An 18,190-nucleotide genomic window follows, 5' to 3' on the forward strand; every position below is an offset into this window, starting at 1 on the left:
ACGGTACAGGGCTCTGTGACTGGCGATCCGCAGGCACTGGGGACCATTTGCTTACCGTTACTGGGTCCCCACAGTCCAATAGCAGACTCGGGACAACAGGTCTCGTAAAATAGTGCTTTTTGAGGGATTTATAGAATCCTTCCTTTGCAGACAAGGAGGCTATAACCTAATCCATCACCCCAGGTGTTCTTTGGCTTTGTTTTTACACATGGGAAAGAAACCCATCAAAACTACTGTTCAGCTGAACAGATTTAGTTTTTTTAAGCAAAATATTATTATTATGGGCCATCTGTATATCTGCACAGAGGCTAATAATTATCAAGTCAGAAAATACTGGGCATATCTAGATAATAATTCTAATTAAAAAAAAAAAAACCTTGGAATACTGCATAGCAAAGTCTAACAATTCTCCCCTCCAAGTACAGGAAGTAAATCGCTAAATACATGATTATTCCATTTATTGTAAGAAAAGATAAGTACAGTGCATCAAGCAGTTATCAGAAATGGATTAAAATCAAGAAATTCCTGTGCTGTGCATAATGAAACATTATTATCTCGTTTTAAAAATACATATGAAATTAATTTTATATTGAGTAATAGGCTAGCTTCATTATGCATTTTATAAAACCAGGTATTTTAATATCTACCTTATCTATATCTACAAGCTGTAGCTTCTGACTCAAGAAAAATGTCCACATCAATCTGAGAACTGCACATAATAACACAAATAGAAACTAAACCATAGGTGTTTTAAATATGTCAGTGTAATAAAGCAGTGTTGGAACATCCATCATTTCTGAGACACAAATGCACCGATAACTTAAAACTACTCTCGATTACTGAAACTAATCACACCTGAAAACTCCATCTAGACACATTTCACCAATGCAGGAAAAATTGTCATCAGCCTTTCCTTGATAATTTAAATGTGTGGCATCTCAATGACACAAAAGTTATTTTCTATTGTCATGGTGTATCTAACCTAGGGTACAGCACTGGTGCAAAAGAATGAACTGAACAGCGCACTGCCAAGAAAAATATATAAAATACCTCTATTACACATAATACCATGGGAATCTTCTGCTATTGCTATCCAATGCTTTAGATGCCACTATAAATAGGATGAGCCCTAAACATACCCGATTTAAAACAAGCGATACAGTGTTGACCCTGCTGCCCTCTCAGTAACATGCAGTACAGTGACATGAGCTTCCTCGGTACCTGCTTTTCCTTTTCGTATTGAACCCTGTGATCAAGAATGAAATTTTAAATCCTTTTACTTTGATGTATTGATTGAATACATGGTGATAAATTCTAGAAGTCTCAAGTTAAGCCTTCAGTGCCAATGCAGACAGAATTTGTACTGTATGGGATGGGTAGCTGGCAGACCTGAGAAACGTAGCTAGTGTATTGTGGAATTGCAACATATGCAGATGTGGACAACATATATACTCAATAGCCATTTAGCAAAAGGCTCAAGACTTTTCAAAAATCACTGGCACAGCACAGAAAGCAATAGTCTACCTCTCTATTGCTAAATCATTAAACACAGTTCGTTAATGAATCTGTAATGAAACAGAAGACCAGGATTTTACATTAAAGCAAAAGCATTTAAATTTGCCTTGAAAGCAACAGACAGGAGTATGTGGGACAGAAAATCGGTACTTCACAGTAATTTTAGCCCAAGAAATTGATCTGGACAAACACAACTCCAACAGCCAGACCTGAAAATTTCAAATTGGTCAGACAGTCTTTTATGTCATCTAATAGTTAAACTAACCTTGCTAAGTGTTTGGAGGAATTACTATGTGTCTGTTACATAGGGAAAACTTGCTTCTAAATTATGTTAAAAATAAGTATGTCATCTCCTTGACATGATTGACTTTGACAGCTTTTTTTCAGAGGAAAGACCAATTTAGGGAAGTCTCCTGAGCAAAGAAACACTGCCACTTTTTGTAATAGGAACTGAGATGGAATAGTAACATGGCATCAATCCTACAAGCAAACCTGTCCCTTTCACATCAGTGACTGACATGCCAATTTCCAGGTCCTGAGGGACTCTACGATTTGCTCCCTTGTAGCCTTGTGGTTGGCTTTGTCTAGGTTTTGGGTTATTTTGACATTTCTATTCACCAGAAGATTAAATCAATCATTGCAATAATAAGCTTCTTTTTTTCACTGGGTGCACTTCTACGTTTCTTTCTGCAGTATGTCCTGGAATCATCCTATTGTTACACTTCTAAAAGAAGTTTCACTTTCTTATTCACCTGTATAATATAACATGCAGCCTAACACAGCCATCTACCTTATACATCTTGTACATTGGCTTTCCATGGTATCTGAAGTAGTCCAGTCTAGGAACATTTGCCTTGCAACTTAACCAGATCCTAAACTGTCTGCAGTCCCCTAGCTCTTTTTTCCCCATGAGAACGAAGCTCAGACCTGTTCTTTCAGATGCATCAAGGTTTCTTGCCTTTTTTCGTTACAAAGAAGGAAAAAAAAAAAAAAACCCACAACCCAAAACCAACCTGAGAATTCTAGGAGCAATGATACCTTTACCTCCTCACCCAGGAATCTACATTTGATGAGATGACAAGAGCAAGCTGGAAGCTGCTGCGTACTTGGTGGTTAGTCAAGGCATCTACATCAACACAAAAAGGAAAGAGGTCCTAGAACCTCAAACTGCCTTTCCTTGTAGAGCCGAAGTAGGAATTACCTCAAACCAAAATATCAGCAGAAAGAAGAAGCTTCAGAACAAATCAATAAAATGAACAATAATGTATAGCTTTCACTGATTCAATAGTTCTATTTTCTAAACTCCTGTGAATTCACTGATGTTTGCTACATATGGCAACTACCTTTTATTTTAGTTCCCTTTCTACACCCAGTAACTCTTTCTAACACAAACATCAGACCTTCTTCCTGTCTCCTATCATTCTCTCTGATGTTCTGTATCTTGTTTCATTCTCTGAAACTGCTTGTCATTTTCAGCCTTCAATTAGTCACGTAAGTAGTAGCAGCAACTATTTTATTCATTTTGTTTGAAAAGAAAAATCATGGAATGTAATGATGCTGATTTATCTTTTCAAATTAAAAATAAGAAGCTTGGGAAACAGTGCCTAGCCATAGTATTGCAGTATTGAAAAATGTAAGCAATTTAATTTTTCCTACTGTTTGTTCTACTGTTGCTACACAAGTATTCTTTTAAGTTATCAGCTCTCATGTCTAAATTCTAATTCCAGTGGTATAATTAGAAGCCATAGAAATGCAGTTGAATTACTTAGTCTCTAGGAAAAGATAAGTAATGTGATTACACTGTATGTATGTATGATTATTAAGTGAACATTTGTATGGTATAAGACCAAGAACCAGAAAAATAGCCAAAAAATCTCATTACACAGTATAATTTCTCCAGATGTCCACCCAATTCAAAGTCCATAAAATGTTGTCCATTTTCTAGGTCTTAGAATACGTTTCATGTACAGGTTGTTATTAAGTGAATAAACAAGTTTAGCTGTGTTACTTCTTCACTGTCTCTTCACTGTTATATGCAAACTTATCAATATACTAAATTTCTATTTTTAAAACTTGTGCTTTGTTGAACAAAGACTTACATTGCAGATCTTAATTTCATCTTTTTTCTTTGCAATATGTCAGAGGATTGCAAGTAAATCAGTAGCTCTACTGCTTTTTTAAAACTTGGAAAACACACAGAAATAAAAATGTTTGCACTTCAATAGAACTTGATGAAGACTTCTAAAAGATGTGACTGACATAGTTGCATGCAAGAAATCCACAAAATAATTATATATGGATAACATAAGTAATGGGAAATAGAGGAAAATCATTATATAGGTCGCAAAGAAACAAATTGAAATATTCTACATAGCTTACAATGGAAACAATGACAGAGAAAGAAATACTTTGTTGCATTTCACTAAACCCTCATTTCAGGGAATTTTATTAAATCCATACAAAATCAACAAAACCTATATTTAATTATTTCAGAAAAATGATTGTTTTCTAGCAAGTAGAGAGTGTGTTGAATAAAATTTAAAATAAAAAAGACATACTAAAATGAAGATGTGAATTTCTACTGTAATCTTACATATTTTTTACCCCCAAAAAAGTGTTAATGCTTCTGACAAAGAAATTTCTAGCCAGTAACTTGCTTTTCCCAAGGCTGTACTAACGATGTCACGTTATTTTTAGCAATTTAATGGAAAGGTTTTTTTTCCTGGATGGAAGAGAACCAACAATAACATTGTCAGAGCTTCATCCTGGTGTCTAACTCATGACCTCGTGCACCGTGACAGATTCAGGTTTGAGCACAAGTAGTTCCATTTAGCTTAATAACTTCTTGTATAAGAGCCCAATGCCAACGTTAAAGAATATTTCTGACTTTTTCAGTTAAACATCATAGAATGACTTCATATCAGAGTAATGCATACATTTTTGGAACAAGTACTAGATCCTTGGTTTCAGTAAAGTATATCTTATTCCTACTAAGTAAAACTATTAAAAACTATAAAGCTATAACCTCTGTCACAATAAGACCACAATACAAGATGACCCATTTCCAAAGAGCAGACCGGATGGCAAACAAATTTATGTCGTCGTTACATAGGCATATCAATTTCCCAATATTATGTAGTCTCAACTGTCATTAATCATCTGACATTCTCCTTAATCATTGGCTAATTCTTTATGAGCATTTTGCAGGAACTTTTTTTTTTAAAAAAAATCTTCATAAGAGGGGCCTCCTATGGTCATCACATTCTTTGTATTGGGGAACTGCACAGAGAATAACATGGTAATTAATAAACAGGAACAGATATTTTTAAAATCAACATCATCAAACATCAGACACAGAACAAAGTGTTTGTTTTTTGAGGTTCTGCTTTAAGGGATTCTTCACAATGACAAAAATATATGACAGACTGTAAAATACTCATTCAGTACTTCAGTTTCTCAAAGTCAAAAGGATGTGAAACCGAACAGTCATGCACACATCAATAATCGTAGTATCCGTGAGATACTGCTGAGCCTATCTAATGTTAAGGATTATGCATTTTAAATTTGCTGGTAGTGAATTAATTACATTTCTTGTAATTAATGCATCTTGTTAATTCATAACTTGTGTAAAGATTTCTTTAGCCAGCTTGTGAATTTAGCTGTTCTGACACAAAGGTAACTCAAACAAAATACAGAAAGAAACCCAGGCAACTAGAACACATAAATAAATATGGTGGGGGAAGAATTCTCACCAGTTTGCAGCATGCTTGAGTTACTGCTTTGGTGCTCAGCATGTGATGCTGAAATATGAGATTTAACAATTCACTGAGATAAAAGGGCGATTCACAGTTCCTAGAATTACCTCCATTAAAACCCCCACCAGCACCACCAGCACCACTTATTTCTGAGCATAATCTCTTCTTCAGGTTTGCTACCAACATGATAGGTATTTATGCCTTCCTGTAGATAGATAATACTCAGCTGACAAAAGGGTGAAGCATTACTGAGTTTCCTCATAAACAGCTATAATTCTGTTAAATGGGCCTTATGGCTGTTGTGGACAGACCAATAATTCTAATAATTTTCTTATTACCAGCTGCTTCTTGCCTTCAGTAACATTCATTTTCAGCCTTCAGAAGTGACAAAGAGGAAAGTCTATATTGAAAACTGACAGAAATGAACATGAGAGTAAGGGTAAATTAATATATTAGCTAAAATAACAGCACTACCGTTATTGATGTGATAAATTTTGTTACTTTAAATAACAAGATGGATGCCATTCGGAGAGCACTCTGGGCAACCAGAACATTAACAGGTATAGACAGGAGGTTGCAGGGTTCTGACATTTTTATTTCTAATCTTATTTCATGGGCTGACATTAGGATTTTGTTACACTCATTCAGAATCTTACTTGAAAACAGCCCTATTTTAAAGAAAGAGTTGGATAATTTACAAGACAGAAGTGGAAAATGTGGGATGTGGGATCTGAATTAATCTTGAACAAACCTTGGGATGTCAGATATATCAATTGGCCTGTACCTTGACCTACTAAATGCTAAGCCTAAAGCTGATTTAAGCCAAAAAAATATAGTCAGTGAGTATACAGACAGCATTCCAACACAGACAGAGGAAACAAGAAAAGCTTAACACCATCTTTTAGAGACCCGCTGTCAAATTATCAGTATAGTACTACAAAAAAAAAAAATAAAAATTGAGCCAATAGATGAGGAATTGCTTCATACAGGCAGAAATTTTAGATGGGACATATTGGATACACAGGCAAGAGAAAAACCATGGCCTGGAAACCATCCCCAGTGCACTAAAAAAGGACACTACAATCAGTTCTCCCCATTGCTATTAGCAGCATGGGAACCTCTGCGATCTTTTCCTCATCCATAGTAGTCTGTGTGTCTCCTAAATGGCAAAAAATATTTCTCTAATGAGGCCCCATTCATAACTTAGTGACACCAGTAGAAAATTTCCAGTTGAATGCAACAGCCTTCAGATGCAGCCCTGTCTGTAGAAAGGCTTGTTCTGAACTGAGTGTGCCAAAACAGAGACTCATCGTGATTATCCTTCATCTTGCCAAGGCTTCAGATTTCCTGTAACGGGCCCAAGCAGGCCTTGAAGTCAACTCTGACCGCCCAAATCCCCTTCCCATTTGGAACAGTAAGAAAAAAAAGCATGAACAGCTACAGCTAGTTTATACCTCTCGTCCCACCAACAGTAACAATTTCAGCTGCAGAGGGATTTTTTTCTAATGTCATGCTGCTACTGAGGGCACATGCATAATGTTTTGTTTTATTTTGGTTAATGCTTATTACTAATGTATGTAACGTGGTAGCTCATTATAAATTCAATTAAATGTTAATGTAAACATCTGCTCAACTTCACTTGTATACTGATATATCAGACCAAGAACTAAAATCGTTACCCTGTGAGTTGCTTTTACATTATGCACCCCTCCAAGGAGAAAGGGACAAGGGAAAGGAACCTGTTATGTTGACACTGGGTAACTACAAACTTCTCTAAATCATTAACACTATAAAAGATAGCTGCTTCAAAGCAACTGAAATTAAAGGTACAACAGTTGAAACACTTCTTGTTTGACTTGGGAGTACCAATGGCTAGTAAAAGCAGAAATAACAGCCTCAAAGAGACTGCAATGGGAAGTATCACAGCATGTGGAAACAGGAAAGTGAAGCCACTTACACAGGCAGGAATGGTTACACGCACTGAACATGTTCAACTTGTCAAAAAATGACATAATTCTCAGACACAGTTACAGGTCAGTTATAGAGGAGTCACCCTCAGGAAGCAGCATCTGAGTAAGGCACATAAATAATAGTTTCAGCTGTTCTAGCACATATAAGCAGCAACAGAGATGGCCAAACAAGCAACAGTACTCTTGGACTGTGCAGCGTTTTTTAAATATGTCCCTCAGTTTGAGAGATGCTAGGAATTATTAAAGCAAATGTGCTGTATTCTACCATACACCACAGCAATTATCATCTTCCTCTGAATGTAATTGCAATGCTTGATTTCAGCCAAACTATCTAAAATTTACACAGACCTTTATAAAGCAGAAAAATATTCACCTGAACTGGTCATGGATGATAGTACCATTCATCACATCAAACACAAGGGCCATCCACAGCTATCTGGTGTGCTGGAAAGCAAAAAGGGCTTCCACTATACAGTAGTCTGTGAAAGCAACAATTTCAAAATTAAATTACTGACAGGTGCTGACAGATGCATACACACTGGCTGACTTACATGAGCAATGTAACCTTCTAGCTCCCATGGAGGCACCACCCTTCTGTCAGGTGAGCAGCTGTGGGGCACGGACTTACCGGGCTCCCTAACAGTTCTGGACTGAACAACGCAACACTGCCCCAGAGGTCCTCGTGCTAGCTCAGAGGCAGCTGCATACCTGCATCACACTGTAAAGAATCACTAACACACCCCAGAAGCATTATATCCACATGCATTGTAACAGTGTGTTGAACTTTAAAGCTCCAAAAGTCTTGATATCAAAAAGCTATGTGTGAGGTTTGTTTCTCCCAGCTACCCAACTAAGTGGCTGGAAGGTCTGACAGCAAAACTCTGCTCAGAGGTTCAATCCTATTTTTCCCCTCCTTCTCCAGTACTGTGCCTTTGATTGGCAATCTCCATCAGAAGTGGTGCCATGCAGTTCTACTAGTTGTTGCTCTGCCTAATTCTTGTTAAATCTGAGGCAAGTTAAGATTGGAGAGAAGTCGGTGTATCAGAAGAACATGTGGGTTTTCATGGTATCTACTGACCTACTGTCACTGTAGCATGTAGACTAACAAGATGGAAATGGTCAGGATAGATAGTAAACTAATGGTAATGGATAGTAAACTAAAAGAAGCATTTTAGGTTTCACAGGGTATAACATTTAGAACACTGTCGTAACTGTACTAATTGTGTCCCTCTTGGGAAGCTAAAATGGAGCATCAGTGGTCTCTAATGGCAATGCTGTGAAGGTTGGTGAAAATGTTAGTGGAATGATTTGAGGACTTCTAAATTAATTAAATTAGTGCTTATATAATTAATAGGATTACTCTGACTCTGCACGTTAATAGGATTTTTCCTTATCAATTCCAAGCTTAAGCGTTATGAAACTGCATGTGTCTATAAACCTCCCCCAAGAACTACGTGAATCATGACAGTAGTCTAGTCATAATCACGAGGTGGTTTCTCTGAAAACCCCCTTCTGAATATATTTATCTGGTGTTTTGTAACATCCTCTGAATAAAGATATACACCCAAAACACATAAATGTTTTCCAGCGTTTTCTGTACACCTTTACCCACTCTAAACTGAACTATCCAACCATATGCATTATTTACTGAAACAGGGCTGGCACTGAACACATAATACCAAGTTGTGTCCAAGGCTACATTTAAGATTACTCTCTCTCTTTTATTTTCCTTTTTTTTTTTTTTTCTTCCCTTCAACCAATTTCCAATCCATTAAACTGCTCTAATTTTCTCTTTTCTGCAACTATTTAACTTGGATATTAACCTTTGTGGCTGGCCACAATCTCTTAAACACATTTCTTTGCAATATACTTTCCTAGGTTGTCAGAAACATTTTTCTTAGAAAAATATGGAGAAAAAACTAATAAACCTTAGTATAGCATCTTTGCTCCCATTTTTAGCTTTTCATCAACCATGAAGCTCTCATATGAAATCTCTGATAAAATAAAAATATATTTTGGTCCAAGTACATTATTAAATCAAAGGAAAAAAAAACCCACAGCTGTTCATTATTTACAGCATTTACTTAGATCTCAAGTACGATCTTGAGACCAAGCAGACCAACACAAACATCCCTGATGTGGTACAGTAACTCTGCCTCTATTTCCTCAGCGGAATCATCACCAAAATCTTTCATACGGATGTCTGCTTTAGGAACTTATGTCCTCTGCCAGTGTGTCCAGGAAAAAGCAAAACTATCACTATCAGGCTACTCTTTTTACACCAGATTGGAGTCTGTGCACCTCATCCACTCCCCATCCTACCTGTAGAATCTTCTAGAAACAGTTCCAATGGACCAACCAAGTCTGCTCTCCTTTTCAGTCATTCCATACCCAAGCAGAAATTTCCAATTATCTCTTCATTATAAAGGTGCATGATCTACTATGGGAGTTGGTAATTAATTAACCCACAGATTGTGCAAAATATGTAAAATTTAAGAAAGGATGAACATCACACAAATCCTTTGGAACAGAGGGTACTCTTTTTTTCCCTAAAAAAACCAAACCCAAACCCAATTGCTGAAATACCCTGTTACGCCTTCTTGATCATAACTGTGGAGGTGAAAACAAATGTTCCAAAATGTTAAAGGCAGGTTGGTTCAACATATGGCCTCTATTTATTTATTTATTGTTAATTTAAATCACATGAATTATTCACACATTGTTAACTTCACAACTCTGCACTTCTTCCTGTTGTCTAAACCAATAATAATGGATATTCAGACAAAATCACCTTAGTTAATGTCATGGCTGTTACTAATATTTCTGATTTTTCACGTAGAATTGTTTTCTGCTAGAAGTTTCATATATTGAAATATTCCTCTGCAGAAAGAAAAAAAAAAAGAAAAAAAGAAAAAGAAAAACCCCAAAACAACCAAAAAACAAACCAGAAACCCAAAACAAAGCCACCTTAGCTGGGTAAGCTATGTTATACTGAGAACACTATCAACCAAACAGAAAATTCCAGGCTATGTAAATCATTCCATCTCCAGTATACTGAAGTGTTTCAGCCAGTTTATCTTATTTCACAGTCTTGCACTTTTCATTGACTGCAAACTTGGCACCCAGTTTCAGTAAGTTTGAAATCCTACCACTGGTGCTCAAATACAACTCTGTGAAGGAGTTTGGGGGCTTCGGTCTCTCCCAAATCTAGTACATGCAAAAAGTGGATTTGTTGACATTCATAAGAATGCAAGTTTCACTTTCAGTGATGAAAACTATTGTGCAGATGTTGGATTGCAAATGAGTAGTTTACCTGTAACCACAGAGACTGCTTATGTGAACCTGATTCACTTTTTTTCCTGGTTAGAACAGACCTTGTTAAAAAATTAAATTTAGAATTCAAATTAGAATCATATTACTGGTGATACATGTTGTTAGGTATTTAATCAAATTGATTATGAATATTAGCTAGGAGTCTGAAACAGCAGAAATGTCAAACTAGTTCTACAAAGCTCAAACTGATGACAGAAAATATTTCAGACTGATTTAGTGCATTTTCCTCTATAACATTTGTTTAAAAAGCATAGCTGCACTCCTGGGAAAAATAGAAAAAAGTTAATTAGCCCACACTTATCATTTCAAATCCACTTCAAGCAGGCCAAAAGCTGAAGTGCCAGGGAATTAAGCCATCTCATCTTAGAACCGTTGCATAGAATCATAAAATGGTTTGGGTTGGAAGGGACCTTAAACATCACCAAGTTCCCACCCCCCTGCCATGGGCAGGGACACCTTCCACTAGACCAGGCTGCTCCCAGCCGCATCCAGCCTGGCCTTGAACACTGCCAGGGATGGGGCATCCACAGCTGCTCTGGGCAATCTGTACTAGTATCTCACCACCCTCACAGTATAGAATTTATTCCTAAATCTACCCTCTTTCAGTTTGAAGCCATTACCCCTTGTCCTATCACTGCATGTCCTTGTAGAAAGTCCCTCCCCAGCTCTCGTCGGCCCCTTTATGTACTGGCAGGCTGCTGTAAGGTCTCCCTGGAGCCTTCTCCAGGCTGAACCCCAACCCTCCCAGCCTGTCTTCACAGCAGAGGTGCTCCAGCCTCTTATCATCTTTGTGACCCTCCTCTGGACTGACTCCAACAGGTCTGTGTCCTTATGTTGGGGGCCCTAGAGTTGAACACTGCATATTCACATAGAATAGGTCTTGCTAATTGTGTAGAAGAGCTGTTATAGTAACGAGGGAAGTATCTTTTTTTTTTTTTTTTTTTTTTTTTACCTCTGTCAATAATAGCATCGATCCTTCCAAACTCTGAACAATATTTGTGAGATTCTCATAAGGACAAATCACATACAGCAACTCATCCATGCTTCTTCTTAAACTATGCACTCTTCTTTAACCTGATCCTTACACCTTTTATATTGCTCTTTGGTAGCTGAGTACTTTTAATCACACAGACCCAAGCATGATCATGAAGTTAACTCATGAAGATTTTTCCACCTCAATCATTTGCCATTGAAGTGATTCCTAATTTCTTGCCCTGTAGTAACATAGGGATGTGGCGATGTGGAAGATCACGTGTTGTGACAGAAACGTAGGAACTAAGTAGAAAACCGCCCATGAAGGAGCTGGCTCTGCTACTAGTATATAAGTGCCTGTGTCTTTCAATAAACTGCCATTTTGCTTTCCTCTCCATGAGAGTCTGAGAGCTGATGGTCCCCTCAGGTGCTGCGCTGAGGTTTGGACATGTCATAAGCTACTACACTTGCCCCTTCTTTTTTTCTGCTCTTGTGCCCTTTTGCAGAAATATTTACATCTGACCTCTACACACTCTTTCAGAAACAACCCTTCTTCAATTTGCAAGGTTGTGCAGTCACTCTTCCTAGTGGAAGGGAGAAGTAGAAATAATTTTTTAAAGGATGCTTGACCTCAGCAATCAGACCACCATAGAAATTAATTAGCTTGCTGGCAGAGCTGAGTGGCATAGGACTATATTTACTATAGTTTTGTTGTGGTCTTAAAAGCAAAAAAAAAAAAAAAGATTAAATCATTCAAATTACATAAACCGAAGCTGAAGTTTGTTTGATATTTTCTTCTTTGGCATAATTAGGCTTCAAAGCTCATAATTTATGCTGTAGATCCACAATGCAGTGCTACGAACATTTGATGTGAAATTAATGAACGAATAAGGAAAATCCTAACCTGAAGATCTCAGCACAGCACAGTCCCTGGAGTTTTTCTTTGTTAAGCACCAATGAGGCATAAATCTCAACTTAAGTTTTTTCCTGTGCTCTTTGTGTTCCTTGGGTTTCATCATAGTGTAATTTAAGACTTGAGTAAAGAGCATGTGGAGAGCTTTAGAGGCTGCTGCTCACGTTAGCAAAGGCTGAGCAGATGCCCAGATTCAATTCAGCAGGGGTCGTTCATATGCTTTGCACTAAGCAGATATTCTTTTTTTCATTTCAGAGTATCTGAACGAGACACAAGAATTGCTAGTTGGAAAAATACACTACCCCATAGAAAGGGATAAAGGAAAAAGGAAATACTTTAGTTCGGTCCAGGAAGATGAGGTGACTACCCAAAAATTCAGAAAGAATAACCAAGTCAACTTTGGGGAGAAATTTTACAACTTGTTCCTTGCAAATCATGAAATCATGCTTCCAGGTAGCTTTTTTTTTTTTTTTTAATCCAGCTGTTCACACAGTTTAGAGGATTGCAGATTTATTGAAAATAGGCAATTAGCAGCTCTGGCTTTTATGTTGACTCAGGGGTCTGGCTTGCTCCTCTGCTTCCTGGACAGTTCACAGTGACTGTACATTGGATATAATCAGGTGCAAGGCAACAAACTCTCCAGTCAGAAAGCTCAGGCTTAGTAAGACTTGCTTACATTCAGTTTCCACTGTTATGTGTAGACCGGGGCACGTGGCTTGAGCATCTTGGCTCTGTGAACGTGAAGCAGCAGCTGAGCAGTTACCACAGGCAATACAGGAACAGCCTCCAAGGGAGAACGGGCTGCCAGGAACCAGAGCTGACAAGCCTGCTTGTCGGATCTGTAAGAAACAAGGTTTCAGTTCAAACAATATGTCCCATAATAATCCTCCAAATTCAGCACACTTTTCAGGAGAACCCCACTGAGAAAAAGCCTCGATCAGCTCCAGCTCTTAACGTTCAATATTTAGAAGTAAAACAGCTTTTCCTGTGTCTTAGGAACAGCATTCCCAGACAAGCAGGTTTATAGCTTATAGACAATACAAAGCAGCAAACATCTGAATTGCACGTCCTACCACTTAAAGACTGTCAAATATTGCCCGCTGAAATCCATAAAGGACCTGGGTTGGAACATAGCCTGTACCACTCACTGGCAGGGCAAAGCCCTTTCTAGAGGCTGCTGCCATTTTCCAGCCAGACTACATTTCTCAGTGAGTGAAAAAAGGCACGTTCTAGCACGGCAAAACAGTTTGCAAGTGCGATGCACTGTAAGTTAAAGTGCCTGCAGGAAGAGGCTTACACTATTCCTATCCCTATAACCAACTTACTATCTCAAATCTTCTCATAATTCTACAGTCAAAGTAATTCTTCCAGGCAACAGCGTACAAAAGGAGCATATTATTCAAAGCATGCGTTCAAAGACAGGCATGAAGAACCTGCTCTCATTTATGAGAGAAGGCAAAGACAGCCCCACGCAGCTTCCCTGTGTTGCCCCACCGGTTTTTCATTTTTTCAATGTGTATTTTCAATGCATCTCTTTAGTACCATTGTGGCCACAGATAAAACCTCCTCTGTTTGTATGTGCTTGGTAAAAAAGAAAACAACATGAAGCCAAGTGTATTACTGGCACATTAAATTTTCCCTTTTAATGTATATTTTATCATATGTCTGTAAATAAAGACATTTTAAAATTAATTTATTGTTCTTCTCATGTGTTTCTGATTCAAAAAATCCGACTTGAAAATTGAGGTTTCCAGTTTATTTTTAAGTAGATCCAAAGCAAATCGGTGTTGTTTCATGCATTTTGTCTACTGAGAAATTGAATCAACTTGAGCAGAAACACACCAAAAAGTAACATGAGAAGAATACAGGAAAAGGGAACAAATGGTGTGATAATTACCACAGATATATATTGACCCTATTATTAATCTCTGATGTTATTCACAAGACAGAGTAGCAAGCTTATTAGCAAAAATGTAACCTTATTTTTATTTGTAATAATTATTTTGCACTTATTTGCAGTGAAGACATGACAAAGTAACATGGATTTTGTACATCTGTCTTATGGTTTAGGTGATTAAACACTGGGAAAGCACCAAGCACAGATGGATTACAAGCAGTTATACAAACGCATATTTGATCTTGTATTAAATTGGAAGTTCTAAAATTTGAACCTCAAGTGCTAATTACATATTTCATCTCACTACAAACTGGAAACAAAACATCACCATCTGGAAAAAATCCATGATCTGTAACTTTGCATGATATTCTGGTTTCATTATTATTACTTCTGGTGCCGCTTCATAGATTCAGGTAACAATGTTTAGTAATAGCAGTAAAGTCTTCGGAAAAAAATTATCCCAACAATCATTTCTCAACTCATTTCCTTTCATTCCCTGTCCTGGCAGAATCCAGTGATCTCATTAATTTTGAAAACTCATATTCTTGTGTCCTTTTTTGTTTCTGGTGGAGCACTGAACCATTCTAAAGAACAAGCCATTTGAGAATTTCACCAAATAATAGATTTGATTAACAAGAGAAAACAATAAATGAAATTCAACATAGAAATTACTTGTTTCAAAGTAGCCATTTTAAAAAGTTCCTTGGGCACTGCCTAAGACAAATTCAGTGGACAGCTTAAACATCTCCACTAGTGACTTTTATGTGTATTTCAACACATACCTGGTAAGTACCAAAGGTCATTGGTATGGTCACAATTTCTATTTTAAATGATTCTATTAAATCCTACTGTTTAGGTTAAATAGTTTAGCTAACTTGTACTATCTTCAGGTAGAAGAAATTCATGGATCCATGATTCCACTCTATCTAATTATGCTGAAAAGTAGGTTGACAGTGACTTATTTTAAGGAAAGCATGCTGAAAGTAAACTGTTTGTCCTGAACTGAAGATCATGCACTTGAGATGAAAAGAAATGTTATACCTTATTATTTTTTTTTAGATTTTCTATATTTGAGGTGAGTCACTTAAAATTTAAATTAATCCACTTTTCAGTTTCTCTGTCATACAGCAGAGCTCCTGATTCTAGATCTGTGCAGTAAGGAATGGTGTTAAGTTCCTGGGAACCATTTTGAAGTTTTTTCATGTTGCAAATTGACATGACAATGACAAAGCAGTATTATCGTGGAAATAAATGTAAAAAAATATAAAATGTGTAAAGATATATATTGTAACACCTACACTCCTCATATACTGAGGAAATACAGAATTTTTACATAACGAAGTGGCATATCTAAATAATGAATAAAATTAGAAACCTTTTAGAACTAGAATTCTACAAAATAACAGAGATAGCCTACAATATATAGTTTTAATTTTTCTCCCTTAGATTCTACACAACAGCGTATTCTTGGCATAGTGCCATCACTTAAAATCAAACACATGATGTGTAGACTGAATGCTCTTAAAAACATTTCTAAAGGAACACAAATTAAAGGATTCCACATCTTCTCTTCTGTACAAATGAAAAGACTTCACAGTATAGTAGAGCAGGGTTAAAAGCAATACAAGGATGCTGCTGGAGCTATAAGCAATAATAAGATACACAGTATAACCGTCACATAGACAAATTGTTTACATGCAGCAGAAACGAAAGCTGCCAGAAAATCCTTTAATATTCCTAGCTACTTTTTTTTAACCAGCTCTCACCTGGTTTTGATCATGTTCAAACATCTGTTCTTGGCATGAAGTAGCAGATGATAATTCAAACCTCTGTCATATAAAATAAGTTTGCCATAATAAATTCCTAATTAGTCCTTTTTATGTTTTAATTGTCAATTTGCCCCTCAGGCCTCGAGGACCACAATTTACGCTAAACTTCATAACAGTTTTTAACACACAGCCTTATATTATTTTTTTCTTTCATTTAAAATCAACAGCATTTTAATTCACTTCTCAGAGCACAACATTTTTTAAAATGTTACTTAATTTCCTATCTGGTCATTCATACTTCAATAACAAACAACTGTCATGTATGACACATTTTTGCTAGCTCATTATTTTAATCTTTGAAAGTAATTTTATTATTGAAAAATTACAATTTCTGTATTTTATTTCCACTTGCAGATAATATTGATCTAAATTTTGTTTCATGCTGAAGATACTTTCTGTGACTACCTGCAAAACCAAAGAGGAAGAAAGCTCTTCAAAGAGAAGAATAATTGCACATATAGATTGTATTCTGCTTCTCCAAAAACCTCTTGATAGGCTATCTCAGGAGTCATGTCTTTACTAATTTCCTTTTGTCCCCTGTCCTGGAAGGACCTCACTTACAGAAAATGCATGTTTCTGTGGCATTTATGACCAAGTTTGGTTTGGAGCACTGAAGGCCAGTTATCAGCTAGGTCAGCTAGATTCAATGGCATGTAATCAATTTGTAATGTATTACATTACAAAATTACATAACAGAGGACAAGACCTCAGCTGCTTGATGCTAGGCATGATTCTGGATCCTTGCATGGAAGTTCTTTCTCTTCATGGCTAACTTTGCCGTAGGCTGATAAGCCACTCGGGTTTCAAATTCAGTAGATATCCCCACGTCAGAAGAAGAAATATATGGAAATATAGAAGAAAAAACGTTCCCTCTCCAAATCTCAAACTCAAAACATGGTAATCGTAAAAACTTCCTCTGTTCCAGAATCCTTATGATGAAGGCCAACCTTCAAGCACTTGGAATTCAGCTGATGTGGTGAAATATATGTTTAGCATAAAGTACACAGGCTGTGTTGTATTCAGAGTGTTAAATACTTTGGAATGACCCCAGGAATACATTAGCAGAGAATGTAAGATAAAGAATGTTACTGTGATGTAGGAGTGGCTCTGGAAAAGGAAATCATAACACACTCTGAATTTGAACGAGCTGTAACTGCTGAGAGGCCATGAGAATCCCTTCCAGCTAGACCACAATGCAACAGTATAGGCTTCAGAAGAAGAACAAGGTGGGTGCCGCTACATCTCCAACTACAATGAATGTATCTGACATCCCATCTGAGGCTAACAAAAGCACAGGTTTCAATTTCTATAACTTGCAAACTCAAAAATAGCATAATTAAATATTTTAATTTACAGCTATTATCTGCCACAGTTGCACCGTTTGCCTTTGCGGTGCTTTTAAGATTTTGAGCAGCACACTAGTCGCTAGAGACTGCAGGTGTGTTTCAAATAAAATTGTGTTGTTTTGTGGGTTCCAGGACACACATTCCAGTGCTACTCCTTGGCATTTTTATTTACAGAACCAAATTTTCTTACTTTTCTTAAACTGTCTTTTAACCCAGATATTCTGCAAAGTATATATGAATGCCTGAGTTTACAAGTGCAAAACTGTAGCTTGAGTATTTGTGGTGTATTTACCTCATCACAGGATAATGCTGCCAAGTGAGTCGGTAGATTCAGTACAATCCCTTCAAGGGGAACAGCCAATCCAAGCAGTGTTTTCCACCAAGTAAAAACTAGTAATCATCAACAAAAATGGAATATGCATTTGGTCTGGCCAAAATTATCTCTGTACACACCTACACCGGCTAAATTCCCTTTCTGTATCCTGATAAGCACCACAGTTATATATCTAATGAATGCTGTAGTAAACCAGAACGATCTGGCACCAGACTTGCTTCTCATGGCTATTGGACATCCACTATCTTTAAGAGGATGTTTATTATGAAATTCAAAGGCATAATGACAATTTATGTAGACATACTGTTGCTGACTTTAAATTAGCT

General features: G+C 37.0%; 1 long non-coding RNA gene across 1 annotated transcript in view; it reads right to left on the reverse strand.

The window, feature by feature from the left end:
- The window catches only part of LOC114012293 (uncharacterized), a 47,309-nt gene that overhangs the window by 20,885 nt on the left and 8,234 nt on the right, over nt 1-18,190 (reverse strand). Inside the window, exon 2 of the long non-coding RNA XR_003554669.2 lies at nt 13,135-13,297. This is a non-coding gene — a long non-coding RNA (uncharacterized LOC114012293). The remainder of the gene's footprint in view (nt 1-13,134; nt 13,298-18,190) is intronic.

The sequence above is a fragment of the Falco peregrinus genome, chromosome 13, assembly GCF_023634155.1.
Source record: "Falco peregrinus isolate bFalPer1 chromosome 13, bFalPer1.pri, whole genome shotgun sequence".
Lineage (NCBI taxonomy): Eukaryota > Metazoa > Chordata > Aves > Falconiformes > Falconidae > Falco > Falco peregrinus.